The sequence below is a fragment of the Vigna unguiculata genome, chromosome 7 (assembly GCF_004118075.2).
Source record: "Vigna unguiculata cultivar IT97K-499-35 chromosome 7, ASM411807v1, whole genome shotgun sequence".
Taxonomy (NCBI): Eukaryota; Viridiplantae; Streptophyta; class Magnoliopsida; order Fabales; family Fabaceae; genus Vigna; species Vigna unguiculata.
Window position 1 is genome coordinate 23,928,757 of NC_040285.1, and position 9,314 is coordinate 23,938,070.

Consider the following 9,314-nt stretch of genomic DNA (forward strand, 5'->3'; position numbering starts at 1 on the left):
TTTTCAAAAATAAATGTTGAAAGATGATTTTAGAATAACGGTTAAAGATTAACTATTTATAAAATAATTAATTTTAAAAAAATTATGGATAAAATTGAAAAACGAAATGTGACACAAAAGAGAAAATAATATTTATATATTGTTATAAATAAATAAAATTAATGAATGACATATACAAAATGATCTACAATTCAATTATGCTCATTAATTATAAAAACAATTAATCAACATTTAGAAATAATTTATAATAATAAATTTTAATTAATTCATAAATCAATTATTCATAATTTAACATTCATATTATATATTTTTAGTTACTTTACTCGCTATCAAAACTTATTGATTTCGAATACATCATTATACATTTAATTATTATAAATCATACATATAATTTTTCTTCATTTTAATTTAAGAATAACAAAACATATATATTATTACAAAATAAAATATCAACATCAGTCCATATGGGTGACATAAAGCACTAAAAGATCACTGCATTGAATCCAATTAATTTGTAAATAAAGCATTTAATTTGCCAAAAACTTATCAACTCACGCCGTAACATAATGTTAGCCTTTGGATTCAAAGCATAATATGCAATTAAGACACTTAATCTATAACAATATATAAAGGGAATTCTCATTTTTTTTTTCACATTTCAAAATACCAATTTTACCCTTTAAATATAATAATTTATTAAAATTTAAAAAATTGATCGTTATTTTTACAAGTTTTTTATAAAATCGGCTATCTCTATTTTTTTTTCTTTTTTATTTATCAATAGTTATTCTTTCATCTATTCTGATATATTTCATTTTATTTTTAATAAATATAATTTTAGTTTATATAGTAACTTAATAACATTACAATATTATTACATACTAATATAATATCATGTATATTTAAAAAATGTATACACACAAGCACTATCACACATGTTTACATTAGTTCACGTTAATAGGAATTGTGACATTAAATAAAACAAAGGTTAAATTATACTTTTAGTCCCCATTTTCGTAGCAAAATTTGAATTTGGTCCCTCAATTATTTTTTATCTCAATCTGGTCCCTATTTTGGGAAATTTGACCCAATCAAATCCTTTCCGTCAGTGGTGGAGTAACGGTGTTAAATGGGGTGCCACGTGTCAGCTTCTGGATTTTTTGAATTTTTTATTTTATTTTTTTTTGAATTTTTTTTATTTTTTATTAATTTTTTTAAAATTTTTTAAAAAATTAAAATTTTGCCACGTGTCAAGTTGACATCGTGCCACGTGGCAGTGACAGTGCCACGTGTCACTAGTTGGGAGGTGTCATTTTCTCATTCTCAATTTGGTCCCTGTATTTTATCTTTTGTTTCAATTTAGTCCCAATTTTTGTAAAAATTGTGCAATTTCGTCCCCCTCAAAATTGAAACAAAAATTATAAAATGTTATACAAATATTTTTATTAAATTTGATTTTTTTATTCAAATTGATATTTTTATTATATATTTTCAATAAAACCAAGTTTCTTTAAATTTGTTTCACATTAAATTTTACTTAAAATTGTTTTCAAATTTTAAATTTATTTGTTTTTTATTGTTACATAAACTAGTTAATTTTTCTTAAATTATATAATTTTTATTTTTATACTAACTAAAATATTTGTATAGAAATTATTGAATTTTACACATTTTAAAAATATGCAATTATTTAAAATATAAATTCAAATAAAAAACAATATTAAAGTATAATGTAATAAAATATCAATATAATTTATGAATTTTTTTATTAATATTATTTTCTATTAACAACTTTAAAACAATTTTAAATAAAGTTTAACGTAAAATATAAATTAAAATAAACTTAATCTTGTTAAAAATATTTACTTGAAATATCAATTTTGATAGAAATATCTTTGCATATTTATATAGAAATTAAATTTGGTTTCAATTTGGAGAGGGACAAAATTGCACTATTTTTACAAAAATTGGGACTAAATTGAGACAAAAAAGTAAAATACAGGGACCAAATTGAGAATGAGAAAATGACAACTCCCACATAGTGACACGTGGCACTGTCACTGCCACGTGACACGATGTCCGCTTGACACGTGGCAAAATTTTAATTTTTTTAAAAATTTTAAAAAAATTAATAAAAAATTCAAAAAAATTCAAAAAAAAAATTCAAAAAAAAAATAAAAAAATTCAAAAAATCCAGAAGCTGACACGTGGTACCCCATTTAACACCGTTACTCTACCACTAACGGAAATGATTTGATTGGGTCAAATTTCCCAAAATAGGGACCAGATTGAGATAAAAAATAATTGAGAGACCAAATTCAAATTTTGCTACGAAAATGGGGACTAAAAGTATAATTTAACCTAAAACAAATTTCATTCAATTTGCAATTACAAAGGCATGCAATTCAAAGCTTTCAATAAATGCAGCAACAAGAAAAACTGCAGTTTTCTCCGAGTGTTTCAATAACATCCTCTTACAACATTCTTGATTATTTGTGAAATAATCTTATAGTCACGGAGAGAACCATGATTTTTTTATAAACCAATATTCATCGACTTAATTTTTGTTTTACCTTTATTTTAGTTTATTATAACTTTTCATAATAAGTCATAGATTATCATATTTTATTAAATCATATTTGGATCTATCATAATATTTGAAATGAGTTTTATAGTAAAATTAATTCTAACACTAGAATGATAATTAGTATTTAAATTTAGAAATAGATAAATACGATAAAGATTATTTTTAAAAATTAATACGATAACATTTTGTATGTATGTTCACGTAAACTAAAATAATGCTTTACCTTCAGACTGTTAAAAACAGAAATAATGTTTTTAATCATATTTTATGTTGTCAACATTACCTCTCACCAGTATTCGTTTCCTTTGGGACCATTTACATCGATAAACCTAACCTAAGATACTTCGGCCTGCAATTAAACCTGCTGCCGCATTATATAGCCCAGCAATTAAAACCTTTTATTTTCTTTCTGAAGACGCTAGCAGAAATTAGGCACTCTAGTTGGGGTCAGAGGTTTTCATTGTTTACGAAGCTTTATTATCATCATCACTTGCAAATTGTCATCCCATGTAGTTTTAGAGTTTTATGTAAATGAAAAAAAAAGCAAATGAAATACTTTTTTTCTTTCTAAAATATAATATTTTTTGTAACATCTCATTTAATAATTTTTTACACTATCAAACAAAACCTTATATCATGATCAAACGTAACAGATAGTCGGGATAATAGTCATATACACATAGTATATGAATCTAGTACAGTCCTCTGAACTGTTACATCTACATACATACATATATATATATATATATATATATATATATATATACATACAAAGTAAGAGAAGGTGGAAAGGATGCTAAACTACACAACTCCAAAATGTACAGCCAAAAATTTAGAACTATAGCGGACATTCCTTGCCAGGCTCCAACTCCTACTCAAGAGGGGTATCTCCACCTGGTTTCTGCTCTGCTCCCACCAAACATAGGTGATCATTGCAAAAGGATAATATGCAAAAGCAGACAACACAAACAAGAAGGATAAGCTAACTGAAAGAAAAACATCAATACACTTCGTAATTAGAGATATCATTCATAGCAAATAATTCAATCAAAATTTCTAGACTCGATATCCGGATTGTGTAAGCAACGTTGGAGCTCTTGGTGGCTTGCACCTGTAACGGTTCCCAGACTCTGCAGAGTCTGGACACATGGGGTATTCACCCGACCGTTCCCAGGGTAAGTCCCCTTCACCTCTAAGACTTGATCAAGTCCGACGACGAGGACCTCCTGCTACTCCTCACGACATAATCCATTCTGCTCTATCTGAGCTTGAATGATTATTGGAGTTTTAGGATACCAACCATTATAGATTCCTTACATCCTTACACATACTACAATTCCACTTGGATTTCCCTTGAAATTCCATTTTAACCTCATCTTCTCACAATTTGTATTCATCCAATTTTCATCATACAGTACATCAATGGTATCATTCCAATCATACAGAGTCTAAGTCTCACAAGAACACATTAAAACATACATTATCACTAAAGAAAACAGAATTGGAGCACTACCACTACAATAGCTCTCGCTCAGGCTAGAAAGTCTAGCCTAGGTGAGAGGTTATCTCGCTCAGGCGAGCCAGTCTCGCCTAGGCGAGACACTAACAGTGGCAAAAGATAAAAACCTGGGCGAACTCTCGTTCAGGCTAGGCTGGTTCGCCTAGACGAGATCGTCTCTCGCTCAGGCGACCCCAGCTCGCCTAGGCGAGACTTCGCGCAGGAACAGAGGTGCGTCTCCTAGTGTTTTCGCTCAGGCGAGCCTCACTCGCCTAGGCAAAAATACCATGTCACGAACCTGTTCCTACATGCGTGGGTCAGTTTGTCTCAATCACAATCCATTATTCATCAAATCATGCAATTCAAACAGCAGTTTATCAATCAAACATGTAATTCAAGCTCATCTACGAATTTTCTATTCAAATTAAGGAGATTGGTTAGCTTCCCTTACCTCTATATATCTTTCTAATTAGCTAGGATCCTCCCACCCAAGAGCACTTCAATTGAACCACTTAGTGAGATAGAGGAAAAGGAGGAGTTGAAGCTAAGAGGGAAGACCCTAAATTGGTCTCAGGTTTGGATTCTGCAACAGAGGAAAAGTGATTCAGAATTCTCTTTTGGTAAAGAGAAGGCAGAGGAAAAGAAGAGGGAGAAGGGGTGCAGTGAAGTGCAAAATGGTTTTGTGGTGTGGGTGGTAGAGAGAAGAGAGATTAAGGAGCTGAAATTTGGGTCTTCACATTTTTTATAGCTTAATTAATAATTTGTTTCTATATTTAAATTTTTTATTTAATTTGATCTTTATATTTATTTTTGAATCGATTTCATAATTTTTGTTAAATGGAGTCAATACAATGCTTTTAAATTGAAATTAAAGTTGTCAGAAAGGTCATCACATTTTAATTTAATAAAATATTTAATTATTAATTTAGTTTCTATAATTTTTATTACTCACTTCAATCCTTGAATGTATGTGTATTGTTTAAGTAGAGACAATGTGATCCTTTTTGTGAAATCAATTTTAATATTGTTAGTATGTGACTATGTGTGAGTCCAAGATTACATATTTAAGATCGACTAAAATTGTCTTATTCAAATTTAAGATCGACTTCTTTAAATCCAAGATTACATATTTAAGATCTTCATTTTTGTCTACTGCATCGTCATATATACACACATGAACTCATTTGTGACTTTTGGATTCATTCCTAAGATCCATGGAAGATGGTGTTGACAAAAAAGGATCACTTTTCTCCATATAAAAAATATAAGAACTCAACTGAATACACTACAAGAAAATTGTTGATTATCTATGAAAAATTATCTACGAATTTTGTCATAGATAATTTCATTTTATCTACGAAAATATTTCGCAAATAACATAAATTGTGTAAGTAAACCAAAAAAAAGATTAGCTACAAATTTTTTTTAGATAAGTATAATGAACATTAACATGAATTTTTCATATCAAAAAATACCTGCCAAAAAGTGCGTAAAAAATAAATTTTACAAAAAATTAAGTAAAAATTATTTAAAAAAATATTACCTACGAAAAGAAAGTTCGTATATAATAATTATATATATATATATATATATATATATATATATATATATATATATTTTAATTAGAAGAATATGTTATCTATGTTCAAATTTCGTGCATAGCATACCTTTTTACCTATTACCTTAGGTTTTATCTCGCCTCTACTTACGCAGATCAACTTCTCTTATTTCCTTTTCCACCTTCGTCGCCACCTTTGCCACTTTCTCTCATGACCTCTGCCTCCTTCTCTAATGGCCACTTTCACGATCCTCATCTTCAAACAAGAAATTAACAAGCAAATCGAACTTGGATCTCATAAGTTCTTCTTCAAAATAAAAAATCTCTAACTCACAACTTGAAGATTTTCCCCAAATTCGACAACCTTATACACCTCACAGTCCCAACCCTGATGGTCCTAAGTCTCATAATCATCGCTGCTCGCAACCCTAGGGAGTGTCATAGTCGTTAAGGTTAAGGTTTTTCTCCTCCACTTATTCTCTTAGGACCCTCTGCAGATCCTTTCGGGTTCTTGAAATTTTGTTGAAGAGGAAAAAAAAACCCTAATTTCAAAATGGGAACTAAAGAAGTGGAAATGTAATGAATAAAGGGCTTTATTCTTAGCTGTAGTGAGCACCGCAAGCTATGTGGTGATTGAGCAGCATGGGATCTAAATGTATATTTTGTAGATAAAATTATCTACCAATCGAATACCTACGAAATCTGTTTCATAAATAATTCGTAGATAACATCAAATTATCTACGAAAATTGTTCATTACCTACGAATTATTGGCGTAGATTATAATCATATTTTTTGTAGTGATAAGAAAAAATAATTACTAATTAAGTTATTTATTACACTAACCGTTGTTAATGTTATTTTTACATAAGGATTCTATTTAACAAAAAATTAAGTTCAATTAAGTTAAAAGTAAATATAAGAACCAGAATAAATTACGTTTGTTTTAGTTTGATTATCAAGTTTTATAAACTTTTACTTGACTCTCTTTAAAATGTCATCGATAAGTTATTTTTCCATTATGTTTACTCATTAATTTAATCAATTAGTCAAAAAATAATAATAAATGGAAAAAATTCACGTTAATTAAAGTTAATAATGTGAATGTAGTAAACTAATAAAGGGCCAATTTAATATAATAAAAGAACCTTTAAGAAATCACACTAAAACGAAAAACAAATAAGAATGAAATTTTATTTTAATATTTTTTCTATGTTGTGTGTAACTTCTTAACAATAAAATTCGGATTTATTTTCACTTTTCATTACACCACCTAAATAAAGTATTCATAGATTGCTTTAGTATTACTTTATCATATGGAAGATGAATTTTAGAAAGAAAAAAATAATCTTGTATTTGTTAGGTAATGTTACTATTTAATTTAAATTAATTTTATTCCAAACTATTTTATTTTTCTAATGTTTTATTTTAATAAAATAAATTAAAAATAGTAAATTTTAATTTTTTATTTGATTAAAATATTTAATTATCATCAAATAAAAAAAAATTAAATACCAAATAATTGTTGGTAATTAAAGATACCAATATTGATAATTTTTCAAAGTTGAAATTTAGTTTATGTTATTCTTCCATTGAAGTTCTTCCACATTTTCATTTTATATTTGCAGAATATTTTCGCAATTTTATGTGGAATAAGATTATTTTCAAGTTACGAAATGTTAGATAAAGCTAAATCCAAATAAGATAACACAAATTCACGCTCATGTAAGGTAAGACCAAGTCAACATATGTTAGAGTCAAGTCAAGTCAAGTCAACTCAAACCTAAGTTGGATCATGTCAATTCAGACCTAGCTTGAGTTAAATAAGCTCAGGCCCTAGTTAAGCGAAGTTACCACTCGCTCAAGTTGAACAAGTTAGCCCAAACCCAACTCGAGCCAAATTGGTCCAAGCCCAGGTCAAGCTGAGTCAACTCATACTTAGGTAAAGTCAAATCGGTCTAGATTTAGATAAAGTCAAGTCAGTTGGGCTTACTTGAGGTGATATGGGGCATCCCACATTCAATCGAATCAAGGAGGGTCCATGCTCATTTGAGTCGCACGTTTAGTCGAGTTGGGTTAGCCTCAAGTCAAGCCCAATCCGATCAAGATCGAGCCTGACCTAGTTGGGTTAGACCTATGTCAAGTCAACTTTGGTTATGTATAGCTCAAGCTAAGTCTAGGTCAGGTTAGGCCCAAGTGGGACTGAGACAATCAAGTCACGTTTGGCTAAGTCAAGTTGAACATATGTTAGACTCAAACATCAATAGAGGTGTCAATTTGGCCCAACCCAAAGGGCTTGGCCCTGGCCCATGTGGGCTAGGGCCAAAAAAGCCCACATTGAAAAAAAGCCCCATTAAAGAAGCCCACAGGGCCAAAACCCCCACAAAAGCCCTGTGGGTCAGGGCCAATCCATGAGCTTTCATCTTCAACACGAAAATTGTATTATTATCTATGGGACAGGCCCAACGAACCGGACAAGCACGACGACCCGAATAGGCCAAATGACACGGACGAGCCCGAAGACCCGGATGGGCCCGATGACCCGAACAAGCCAAAAGACCCGGAAGGGCCCGAAGACCCGGACGGGCCTGATGACCGGGATAGGCACGATGACCCAGACGAACCCGACGACTTGGACGGACCCGATGACCTAGACGAGTCCGACGACCAAGACAGGCTCGACGCCCGAACAGACCCAACGACCAGGACGAGCTCGACGACCCAAAAGGGCACGACTACCCAGACCGACTCGACGACCCGGACGAGCCTGACGACGCGAACGAGCCCGACGACCCGAACGGGCCGACGACGCGAACGAGCCTGACGACCCGGATGAACCCGACAACCCGAACATGCCAAACTGCCCAAACGGACCTGACGACCCGAACGAGCCTGACGATTTGAACGTGCCTGACAACCCGGACGAGCCCGACGGCCTGGATGAGCCCAACGACCAAGATGGGCCCGACGACATCAAGTAAGGAATAATGTGAAACTAAGTTGTGTTAATTCCAAATTAATTTAAGTCAACTCTACTCAAATCTAACTAAAGATGAATCAATCCAAACTTAGATCTACCCGAATTGCAAAAGGCAAAATATAAATCTTAGAATATAAAATATTAGAAATTATTACTTTATTGAAGTAATTCAATTACTCATTAAATTCTAAAATTTTAATTTCCTTCTAAATTTCTTAATTAAACAACATATGTGTCATAAAACATCTCAAACTCCCTGAAATAAAAATAACTGCATGTACATTATTAAAATGTCTAAACACATTAGAAGATAATTTTTTTATGTGTGTCAAATTCTTTATGCTAAAGTAGGGATGGTAATGCTGGCCGGCCCGACCTGTTTAGGTCCAGTCCGCATAAGGTCCGTCCCGTCCTGCACAATTTATGCGTGCTGCAATCACTGGCCCGCTTTTTTTTTTATAATTTTTATGATAAGATTTTCAATGTTTAAAAATTGAGAAACTTTAAGAAGTTCACAAAATTAAGTAAAGACTTTGAGGAGTTTGATGATAAATTAATAATTCAACATTTTCATCATATTCATATTCATACTATGATATACACAATGTATTTTTTAAATTTTAGCACATTAAATACATAATACTTGTCTTTTCCAGTTATATAAAAATTTGAAATGTTAATGCAAAAGTCCA